This window comes from Symphalangus syndactylus, chromosome 1 (genome assembly GCF_028878055.3).
Source record: "Symphalangus syndactylus isolate Jambi chromosome 1, NHGRI_mSymSyn1-v2.1_pri, whole genome shotgun sequence".
In the NCBI taxonomy this organism is placed as follows: domain Eukaryota; kingdom Metazoa; phylum Chordata; class Mammalia; order Primates; family Hylobatidae; genus Symphalangus; species Symphalangus syndactylus.
The window spans coordinates 161,778,639-161,790,841 of NC_072423.2; positions in this window are offsets into that span (position 1 = coordinate 161,778,639).

Below are 12,203 nucleotides of genomic sequence, written 5' to 3' on the forward strand. Positions count from 1 at the left end.
CTCTTTCTGTAGAAACTGCAATTGGACATTCTGAGCGCTAAGAGGCCTATATTGGGAAAAAGAATGTCTACAAATAAAAACTACACAGAAGAATAGTGTGAAACTTCTTTCTGTTCTGTTTGTTCAACTAAAAGAGTTGAACCTTAGTTTTGTTTGAGCCGTTCTGAAACACTCTTTCTGTAGAAAATGCAAGTGGAGATTCGGAGCGCTAAGAGGGTAATAGTGGAAAAAGGAATGTCTCCAAATATAAACTACACAGAATCATTCTATGAAACTTCTTTCTGATCTGTGCATTCAGCTAACAGAGTTAAACCATACTTTTGATTGAGCAGATCTGAACACTCTTTCTGTAGAAAATGCAACTGGACATTTGGAGCGCTAAGAGAGTAGAAGTGGAAAAAGGAATATATTCAAATATAAACTACACAGAAGCATTCTGTGAAACTTCTTTCTGATCTGAGCATTCAGCTAACAGAGTTAAACCATACTTTTGATTGAGCAGTTTTGAAACACTCTGTCTGTAGAAAATGCAACTGGACATTCGTAGCGCTAAGTGGGTAATAGTGGAAAAAAGAATATGTTCAAATATAAACTACACAGAAGCATTGTATGAAATTTCTTTCTGTTCTGTGCATTCAACTAACAGATTTGAACCTTACTTTTGATTGAGCCGTTCTGAAACACTCGTTCTGTAGAAACTGCAATTGGACATTCTGAGCGCTAAGAGGCCTATATTGGGAAAAAGAATGTCTACAAATAAAAACTACACAGAAGAATTGTGTGAAACTTCTTTCTGTTCTGTTTGTTCAACTAAAAGAGTTGAACCTTAGTTTTGATTGAGCCGTTCTGAAACACTCTTTCTGTAGAAAATGCAAGTGGAGATTCGGAGCGCTAAGAGGGTAATAGTGGAAAAAGGAATGTCTCCAAATATAAACTACACAGAATCATTCTGTGAAACTTCTTTCTGATCTGTGCATTCAGCTAACAGAGTTAAACCATACTTTTGATTGAGCAGATCTGAACACTCTTTCTGTAGAAAATGCAACTGGACCTTTGGAGCGCTAAGAGAGCAGTAGTGGAAAAAGGAATATATTCAAATATAAACTACACAGAAGCATTCTGTGAAACTTCTTTCTGATCTGAGCATTCAGCTAACTGAGTTAAACCATACTTTTGATTGAGCAGTTTTGAAACACTCTGTCTGTAGAAAATGCAACTGGACATTCGTAGCGCTAAGTGGGTAATAGTGGAAAAAAAATATGTTCAAATATAAACTACACAGAAGCATTGTATGAAACTTCTTTCTGTTCTGTGCATTCAACTAACAGAGTTGAACCTCACTTTTGATTGAGCCTTTCTGAAACACTCTTTCTGTAGAAACTGCAATTGGACATTCTGAGCGCTAAGAGGCCTCTATTGGGAAAAATAATATCTTCAAATAAAAACTACACAGAAGCATTGTGTGAAACTTATTTCTGATATGTTCATTAAGCTAACAGAGTTAAACCATACTTTTGATTGAGCAGATCTGAACACTTTTTCTGTAGAAAATGCAACTGGACATTCGGAGCGCTAAGAGGGTAATAGTGGAAAAAGGAATGTCTTCAAATATAAACTACACAGAATCATTCGGTGAAACTTCTTTCTGATCTGTGCATTCAGCTAACAGAGTTAAACCATACTTTTGATTGAGCAGATCTGAACCCTCTTTCTGTAGAAAATGCAACTGGACATTTGGAGCGCTAAGAGCGTAGTAGTGGAAAAAGGAATATATTCAAATATAAACTACACAGAAGCATTGTATGAAACTTCTTTCTGTTCTGTGCATTCAACTAACAGAGTTGAACCTTACTTTTGATTGAGCCTTTCTGAAACACTCTTTCTGTAGAAACTGCAATTGGACATTCTGAGCGCTAAGAGGCCTCTATTGGGAAAAATAATATCTTCAAATAAAAACTACACAGAAGCATTGTGTGAAACTTATTTCTGATATGTTCATTAAGCTAACAGAGTTAAACCATACTTTTGATTGCGCAGTTCTGAACACTCTTTCTGTAGATAATGCAAATGGACATTCGGAGCGCTAAGAGGGTAATAATGGAAAAAGGAATATATTCAAATATAAACTACACAGTAGCATTCTGTGAAAATTCTTTCTGTTCTGTGCATTCAACTAACAGAGTTGAACCTTACTTTTGATTGAGCCGCTCTGAAACACTCTTTCTGTAGAAACTGCAATTGGACATGCTAAGCGCTAAGAGGCCTACATTGGGAAAAAGAATATATTCAAATAAAAACTACACAGATGCATTCTGTGAAACTTATTTCTGATCTGTAAATTCAGTTAACAGAGATAAAACATATTTTTGATTGAGCAGTTATGAAACACTCTTTTTGTAGAAAATGCAAGTGGAGATTCGGAGCGCTAAGAGGGTAATAGTGGAAAAAGGAATGTCTTCAAATATAAACTACACAGAATCATTCGGTGAAACTTATTTCTGATCTGTGCATTCAGCTAACAGAGTTAAACCATACTTTTGATTGAGCAGATCTGAACACTCTTTCTGTAGAAAATGCAACTGGACATTCGGAGCGCTAAGAGGGTAATAGTGGAAAAAGTAAAGTCTTCAAATATAAACTACACAGAATCATTCGGTGAACCTTCTTTCTGATCTGTGCATTCAGCTAACAGAGTTAAACCATACTTTTGATTGAGCAGATCTGAACACTCTTTCTGTAGAAAATGCAACTGGACATTTGGAGCGCTAAGAGCGTAGTAGTGGAAAAAGGAATATATTCAAATATAAACTACACAGAAGCATTGTATGAAACTTCTTTCTGTTCTGTGCATTCAACTAACAGAGTTGAACCTTACTTTTGATTGAGCCTTTCTGAAACACTCTTTCTGTAGAAACTGCAATTGGACATTCTGAGCGCTAAGAGGCCTCTATTGGGAAAAATAATATCTTCAAATAAAAACTACACAGAAGCATTGTGTGAAACTTATTTCTGATATGTTCATTAAGCTAACAGAGTTAAACCATACTTTTGATTGCGCAGTTCTGAACACTCTTTCTGTAGAAAATGCAAGTGGACATTCGGAGCGCTAAGAGGGTAATAGTGGAAAAAGTAATATATTCAAATATAAACTACACAGTAGCATTCTGTGAAAATACTTTCTGTTCTGTGCATTCAACTAACAGAGTTGAACCTTACTTTTGATTGAGCCGTTCTGAAACACTCTTTCTGTAGAAACTGCAATTGGACATGCTAAGCGCTAAGAGGCCTACATTGGGAAAAAGAATATCTTCAAATAAAAACTACACAGATGCATTCTGTGAAAATTATTTCTGATCTGTAAATTCAGTTAACAGAGATAAAACATATTTTTGATTGAGCAGTTATGAAACACTCTTTTTGTAGAAAATGCAAGTGGAGATTCGGAGCGCTAAGAGGGTAATAGTGGAAAAAGGAATGTCTTCAAATATAAACTACACAGAATCATTCGGTGAAACTTCTTTCTGATCTGTGCATTCAGCTAACAGAGTTAAACCATACTTTTGATTGAGCAGATCTGAACACTCTTTCTGTAGAAAATGCAACTGGACATTTGGAGCGCTAAGAGCGTAGTAGTGGAAAAAGGAATATATTCAAATATAAACTACACAGAAGCATTCTGTGAAACTTCTTTCTGATCTGAGCATTCAGCTAACAGAGTTAAACCATACTTTTGATTGAGCAGTTTTGAAACACTCTGTCTGTAGAAAATGCAACTGGACATTCGTAGCGCTAAGTGGGTAATAGTGGAAAAAAGAATATGTTCAAATATAAACTACACAGAAGCATTGTATGAAACTTCTTTCTGTTCTGTGCATTCAACTAACAGAGTTGAACCTTACTTTTGATTGAGCCTTTCTGAAACACTCTTTCTGTAGAAACTGCAATTGGACATTCTGAGCGCTAAGAGGCCTATATTGGGAAAAAGAATGTCTACAAATAAAAACTACACAGCAGAATTGTGTGAAATTTCTTTCTGTTCTGTTTGTTCAACTAAAAGAGTTGAACCTTTGTTTTGACTGAGCCGTTCTGAAACACAATTTCTCTAGAAATTGCAAGTGCATATTCGGAGCGCTAAGAGGGTAATAGTGGAAAAAGGAATGTCTCCAAATATAAACTACACAGAATCATTCTGTGAAACTTCTTTCTGATCTGTGCATTCAGCTAACAGAGTTAAACCATACTTTTGATTGAGCAGATCTGAACACTCTTTCTGTAGAAAATGCAACTGGACATTTGGAGCGCTAAGAGAGTAGTAGTGGAAAAAGGAATATATTCAAATATAAACTACACAGAAGCATTCTGTGAAACTTCTTTCTGATCTGAGCATTCAGCTAACAGAGTTAAACCATATTTTTGATTGAGCAGTTTTGAAACACTCTGTCTGTAGAAAATGCAACTGGACATTCGTAGCGCTAAGTGGGTAATAGTGGAAAAAAGAATATGTTCAAATATAAACTACACAGAAGCATTGTATGAAACTTCTTTCTCTTCTGTGCATTCAACTAACAGAGTTGAACCTTACTTTTGATTGAGCCTTAGTGAAACACTCTTTCTGGAGAAACTGCAATTGGACATTCTGAGCGCTAAGAGGCCTATATTGGGAAAAATAATATCTTCAAATAAAAACTACACAGAAGCATTGTGTGAAACTTATTTCTGATATGTTCATTAAGCTAACAGAGTTAAACCATACTTTTGATTGCGCAGTTCTGAACACTCTTTCTGTAGAAAATGAAAGTGGACATTCGGAGCGCTAAGAGGGTAATAGTGGAAAAATGAATATATTCAAATATAAACTACACAGTAGCATTCTGTGAAAATTCTTTCTGTTCTGTGCATTCAACTAACAGAGTTGAACCTTACTTTTGATTGAGCCGTTCTGAAACACTCTTTCTGTAGAAACTGCAATTGGACATGCTAAGCGCTAAGAGACCTACATTGGGAAAAAGAATATCTTCAAATAAAAACTACACAGATGCATTCTGTGAAACTTATTTCTGATCTGTAAATTCAGTTAACAGAGATAAAACATATTTTTGATTGAGCAGTTATGAAACACTCTCTTTGTAGAAAATGCAAGTGGAGATTCGGAACGCTAAGAGGGTAATAGTGGAAAAAGGAATGTCTTCAAATATAAACTACACAGAATCATTCGGTGAAACTTATTTCTGATCTGTGCATTCAGCTAACAGAGTTAAACCATACTTTTGATTGAGCAGATCTGAACACTCTTTCTGTAGAAAATGCAACTGGACATTTGGAGCGCTAAGAGAGTAGTAGTGGAAAAAGGAATATATTCAAATATAAACTACACAGAAGCATTCTGTGAAACTTCTTTCTGATCTGAGCATTCAGCTAACAGAGTTAAACCATACTTTTGATTGAGCAGTTTTGAAACACTCTGTCTGTAGAAAATGCAACTGGACATTCGTAGCGCTAAGTGGGTAATAGTGGAAAAAAGAATATGTTCAAATATAAACTACACAGAAGCATTGTATGAAATTTCTTTCTGTTCTGTGCATTCAACTAACAGATTTGAACCTTACTTTTGATTGAGCCGTTCTGAAACACTCGTTCTGTAGAAACTGCAATTGGACATTCTGAGCGCTAAGAGGCCTATATTGGGAAAAAGAATGTCTACAAATAAAAACTACACAGAAGAATTGTGTGAAACTTCTTTCTGTTCTGTTTGTTCAACTAAAAGAGTTGAACCTTAGTTTTGATTGAGCCGTTCTGAAACACTCTTTCTGTAGAAAATGCAAGTGGAGATTCGGAGCGCTAAGAGGGTAATAGTGGAAAAAGGAATGTCTCCAAATATAAACTACACAGAATCATTCTGTGAAACTTCTTTCTGATCTGTGCATTCAGCTAACAGAGTTAAACCATACTTTTGATTGAGCAGATCTGAACACTCTTTCTGTAGAAAATGCAACTGGACCTTTGGAGCGCTAAGAGAGCAGTAGTGGAAAAAGGAATATATTCAAATATAAACTACACAGAAGCATTCTGTGAAACTTCTTTCTGATCTGAGCATTCAGCTAACTGAGTTAAACCATACTTTTGATTGAGCAGTTTTGAAACACTCTGTCTGTAGAAAATGCAACTGGACATTCGTAGCGCTAAGTGGGTAATAGTGGAAAAAAAATATGTTCAAATATAAACTACACAGAAGCATTGTATGAAACTTCTTTCTGTTCTGTGCATTCAACTAACAGAGTTGAACCTCACTTTTGATTGAGCCTTTCTGAAACACTCTTTCTGTAGAAACTGCAATTGGACATTCTGAGCGCTAAGAGGCCTCTATTGGGAAAAATAATATCTTCAAATAAAAACTACACAGAAGCATTGTGTGAAACTTATTTCTGATATGTTCATTAAGCTAACAGAGTTAAACCATACTTTTGATTGAGCAGATCTGAACACTTTTTCTGTAGAAAATGCAACTGGACATTCGGAGCGCTAAGAGGGTAATAGTGGAAAAAGGAATGTCTTCAAATATAAACTACACAGAATCATTCGGTGAAACTTCTTTCTGATCTGTGCATTCAGCTAACAGAGTTAAACCATACTTTTGATTGAGCAGATCTGAACCCTCTTTCTGTAGAAAATGCAACTGGACATTTGGAGCACTAAGAGCGTAGTAGTGGAAAAAGGAATATATTCAAATATAAACTACACAGAAGCATTGTATGAAACTTCTTTCTGTTCTGTGCATTCAACTAACAGAGTTGAACCTTACTTTTGATTGAGCCTTTCTGAAACACTCTTTCTGTAGAAACTGCAATTGGACATTCTGAGCGCTAAGAGGCCTCTATTGGGAAAAATAATATCTTCAAATAAAAACTACACAGAAGCATTGTGTGAAACTTATTTCTGATATGTTCATTAAGCTAACAGAGTTAAACCATACTTTTGATTGCGCAGTTCTGAACACTCTTTCTGTAGATAATGCAAATGGACATTCGGAGCGCTAAGAGGGTAATAATGGAAAAAGGAATATATTCAAATATAAACTACACAGTAGCATTCTGTGAAAATTCTTTCTGTTCTGTGCATTCAACTAACAGAGTTGAACCTTACTTTTGATTGAGCCGCTCTGAAACACTCTTTCTGTAGAAACTGCAATTGGACATGCTAAGCGCTAAGAGGCCTACATTGGGAAAAAGAATATATTCAAATAAAAACTACACAGATGCATTCTGTGAAACTTATTTCTGATCTGTAAATTCAGTTAACAGAGATAAAACATATTTTTGATTGAGCAGTTATGAAACACTCTTTTTGTAGAAAATGCAAGTGGAGATTCGGAGCGCTAAGAGGGTAATAGTGGAAAAAGGAATGTCTTCAAATATAAACTACACAGAATCATTCGGTGAAACTTATTTCTGATCTGTGCATTCAGCTAACAGAGTTAAACCATACTTTTGATTGAGCAGATCTGAACACTCTTTCTGTAGAAAATGCAACTGGACATTCGGAGCGCTAAGAGGGTAATAGTGGAAAAAGTAAAGTCTTCAAATATAAACTACACAGAATCATTCGGTGAACCTTCTTTCTGATCTGTGCATTCAGCTAACAGAGTTAAACCATACTTTTGATTGAGCAGATCTGAACACTCTTTCTGTAGAAAATGCAACTGGACATTTGGAGCGCTAAGAGCGTAGTAGTGGAAAAAGGAATATATTCAAATATAAACTACACAGAAGCATTGTATGAAACTTCTTTCTGTTCTGTGCATTCAACTAACAGAGTTGAACCTTACTTTTGATTGAGCCTTTCTGAAACACTCTTTCTGTAGAAACTGCAATTGGACATTCTGAGCGCTAAGAGGCCTCTATTGGGAAAAATAATATCTTCAAATAAAAACTACACAGAAGCATTGTGTGAAACTTATTTCTGATATGTTCATTAAGCTAACAGAGTTAAACCATACTTTTGATTGCGCAGTTCTGAACACTCTTTCTGTAGAAAATGCAAGTGGACATTCGGAGCGCTAAGAGGGTAATAGTGGAAAAAGTAATATATTCAAATATAAACTACACAGTAGCATTCTGTGAAAATACTTTCTGTTCTGTGCATTCAACTAACAGAGTTGAACCTTACTTTTGATTGAGCCGTTCTGAAACACTCTTTCTGTAGAAACTGCAATTGGACATGCTAAGCGCTAAGAGGCCTACATTGGGAAAAAGAATATCTTCAAATAAAAACTACACAGATGCATTCTGTGAAAATTATTTCTGATCTGTAAATTCAGTTAACAGAGATAAAACATATTTTTGATTGAGCAGTTATGAAACACTCTTTTTGTAGAAAATGCAAGTGGAGATTCGGAGCGCTAAGAGGGTAATAGTGGAAAAAGGAATGTCTTCAAATATAAACTACACAGAATCATTCGGTGAAACTTCTTTCTGATCTGTGCATTCAGCTAACAGAGTTAAACCATACTTTTGATTGAGCAGATCTGAACACTCTTTCTGTAGAAAATGCAACTGGACATTTGGAGCGCTAAGAGCGTAGTAGTGGAAAAAGGAATATATTCAAATATAAACTACACAGAAGCATTCTGTGAAACTTCTTTCTGATCTGAGCATTCAGCTAACAGAGTTAAACCATACTTTTGATTGAGCAGTTTTGAAACACTCTGTCTGTAGAAAATGCAACTGGACATTCGTAGCGCTAAGTGGGTAATAGTGGAAAAAAGAATATGTTCAAATATAAACTACACAGAAGCATTGTATGAAACTTCTTTCTGTTCTGTGCATTCAACTAACAGAGTTGAACCTTACTTTTGATTGAGCCTTTCTGAAACACTCTTTCTGTAGAAACTGCAATTGGACATTCTGAGCGCTAAGAGGCCTATATTGGGAAAAAGAATGTCTACAAATAAAAACTACACAGCAGAATTGTGTGAAATTTCTTTCTGTTCTGTTTGTTCAACTAAAAGAGTTGAACCTTTGTTTTGACTGAGCCGTTCTGAAACACAATTTCTCTAGAAATTGCAAGTGCATATTCGGAGCGCTAAGAGGGTAATAGTGGAAAAAGGAATGTCTCCAAATATAAACTACACAGAATCATTCTGTGAAACTTCTTTCTGATCTGTGCATTCAGCTAACAGAGTTAAACCATACTTTTGATTGAGCAGATCTGAACACTCTTTCTGTAGAAAATGCAACTGGACATTTGGAGCGCTAAGAGAGTAGTAGTGGAAAAAGGAATATATTCAAATATAAACTACACAGAAGCATTCTGTGAAACTTCTTTCTGATCTGAGCATTCAGCTAACAGAGTTAAACCATATTTTTGATTGAGCAGTTTTGAAACACTCTGTCTGTAGAAAATGCAACTGGACATTCGTAGCGCTAAGTGGGTAATAGTGGAAAAAAGAATATGTTCAAATATAAACTACACAGAAGCATTGTATGAAACTTCTTTCTCTTCTGTGCATTCAACTAACAGAGTTGAACCTTACTTTTGATTGAGCCTTAGTGAAACACTCTTTCTGGAGAAACTGCAATTGGACATTCTGAGCGCTAAGAGGCCTATATTGGGAAAAATAATATCTTCAAATAAAAACTACACAGAAGCATTGTGTGAAACTTATTTCTGATATGTTCATTAAGCTAACAGAGTTAAACCATACTTTTGATTGCGCAGTTCTGAACACTCTTTCTGTAGAAAATGAAAGTGGACATTCGGAGCGCTAAGAGGGTAATAGTGGAAAAAGGAATATATTCAAATATAAACTACACAGTAGCATTCTGTGAAAATTCTTTCTGTTCTGTGCATTCAACTAACAGAGTTGAACCTTACTTTTGATTGAGCCGTTCTGAAACACTCTTTCTGTAGAAACTGCAATTGGACATGCTAAGCGCTAAGAGGCCTACATTGGGAAAAAGAATATCTTCAAATAAAAACTACACAGATGCATTCTGTGAAACTTATTTCTGATCTGTAAATTCAGTTAACAGAGATAAAACATATTTTTGATTGAGCAGTTATGAAACACTCTTTTTGTAGAAAATGCATGTGGAGATTCGGAGCGCTAAGAGGGTAATAGTGGAAAAAGGAATGTCTTCAAATATAAACTACACAGAATCATTCGGTGAAACTTCTTTCTGATCTGTGCATTCAGCTAACAGAGTTAAACCATACTTTTGATTGAGCAGATCTGAACTCTCTTTCTGTAGAAAATGCAACTGGACATTTGGAGCGCTAAGAGCGTAGTAGTGGAAAAAGGAATATATTCAAATATAAACTACACAGAAGCATTCTGTGAAACTTCTTTCTGATCTGAGCATTCAGCTAACAGAGTTAAACCATACTTTTGATTGAGCAGTTTTGAAACACTCTGTCTGTAGAAAATGCAACTGGACATTCGTAGCGCTAAGTGGGTAATAGTGGAAAAAAGAATATGTTCAAATATAAACTACACAGAAGCATTGTATGAAATTTCTTTCTGTTCTGTGCATTCAACTAACAGAGTTGAACCTTACTTTTGATTGACCGTTCTGAAACACTCTTTCTGTAGAAACTGCAATTGGACATTCTGAGCGCTAAGAGGCCTATATTGGGAAAAAGAATGTCTACAAATAAAAACTACACAGAAGAATTGTGTGAAACTTCTTTCTGTTCTGTTTGTTCAACTAAAAGAGTTGAACCTTAGTTTTGATTGAGCCGTTCTGAAACACTCTTTCTGTAGAAAATGCAAGTGGAGATTCGGAGCGCTAAGAGGGTAATAGTGGAAAAAGGAATGTCTCCAAATATAAACTACACAGAATCATTCGGTGAAACTTCTTTCTGATCTGTGCATTCAGCTAACAGAGTTAAACCATACTTTTGATTGAGCAGATCTGAACTCTCTTTCTGTAGAAAATGCAACTGGACATTTGGAGCGCTAAGAGAGTAGTAGTGGAAAAAGGAATATATTCAAATATAAACTACACAGAAGCATTCTGTGAAACTTCTTTCTGATCTGAGCATTCAGCTAACAGAGTTAAACCATACTTTTGATTGAGCAGTTTTGAAACACTCTGTCTGTAGAAAATGCAACTGGACATTCGTAGCGCTAAGTGGGTAATAGTGGAAAAAACAATACGTTCAAATATAAACTACACAGTAGCATTCTGTGAAAATTCTTTCTGTTCTGTGCATTCAACCAACAGAGTTGAACCTTACTTTTGATTGAGCCGTTCTGAAACACTCTTTCTGTAGAAACTGCAATTGGACATGCTAAGCGCTAAGAGAAAAAGAATATCTTCAAATAGAAACTACACAGATGCATTCTGTGAAACTTATTTCTGATCTGTAAATTCAGTTAACAGAGATAAAACATATTTTTGATTGAGCAGTTATGAAACACACTTTTTGTAGAAAATGCAAGTGGAGATTCGGAGCGCTAAGAGGGTAATAGTGGAAAAAGGAATGTCTTCAAATATAAACTACACAGAATCATTCGGTGAAACTTCTTTCTGATCTGTGCATTCAGCTAACAGAGTTAAACCATACTTTTGATTGAGCAGATCTGAACACTCTTTGTGTAGAAAATGCAACTGGACATTTGGAGCGCTAAGAGCGTAGTAGTGGAAAAAGGAATATATTCAAATATAAACTACACAGAAGCATTCTGTGAATCTTCTTTCTGATCTGAGCATTCAGCTAACAGAGTTAAACCATACTTTTGATTGAGCAGTTTTGAAACACTCTGTCTGTAGAAAATGCAACTGGACATTCGTAGCGCTAAGTTGGTAATAGTGGAAAAAAGAATATGTTCAAATATAAACTACACATAAGCATTGTATGAAACTTCTTTCTGTTCTGTGCATTCAACTAACAGAGTTGAACCTTACTTTTGATTGAGCCGTTCTGAAACACTCTTTCTGTAGAAACTGCAATTGGACATTCTGAGCGCTAAGAGGCCTATATTGGGAAAAAGAATGTCTACAAATAAAAACTACACAGAAGAATTGTGTGAAACTTCTTTCTGTTCCGTCTGTTCAACTAAAAGAGTTGAACCTTAGTTTTGATTGAGCCGTTCTGAAACACTCTTTCTGTAGAAAATGCAAGTGGAGATTCGGAGCGCTAAGAGGGTAATAGTGGAAAAAGGAATGTCTCCAAATATAAACAACACAGAATCATTCTGTGAA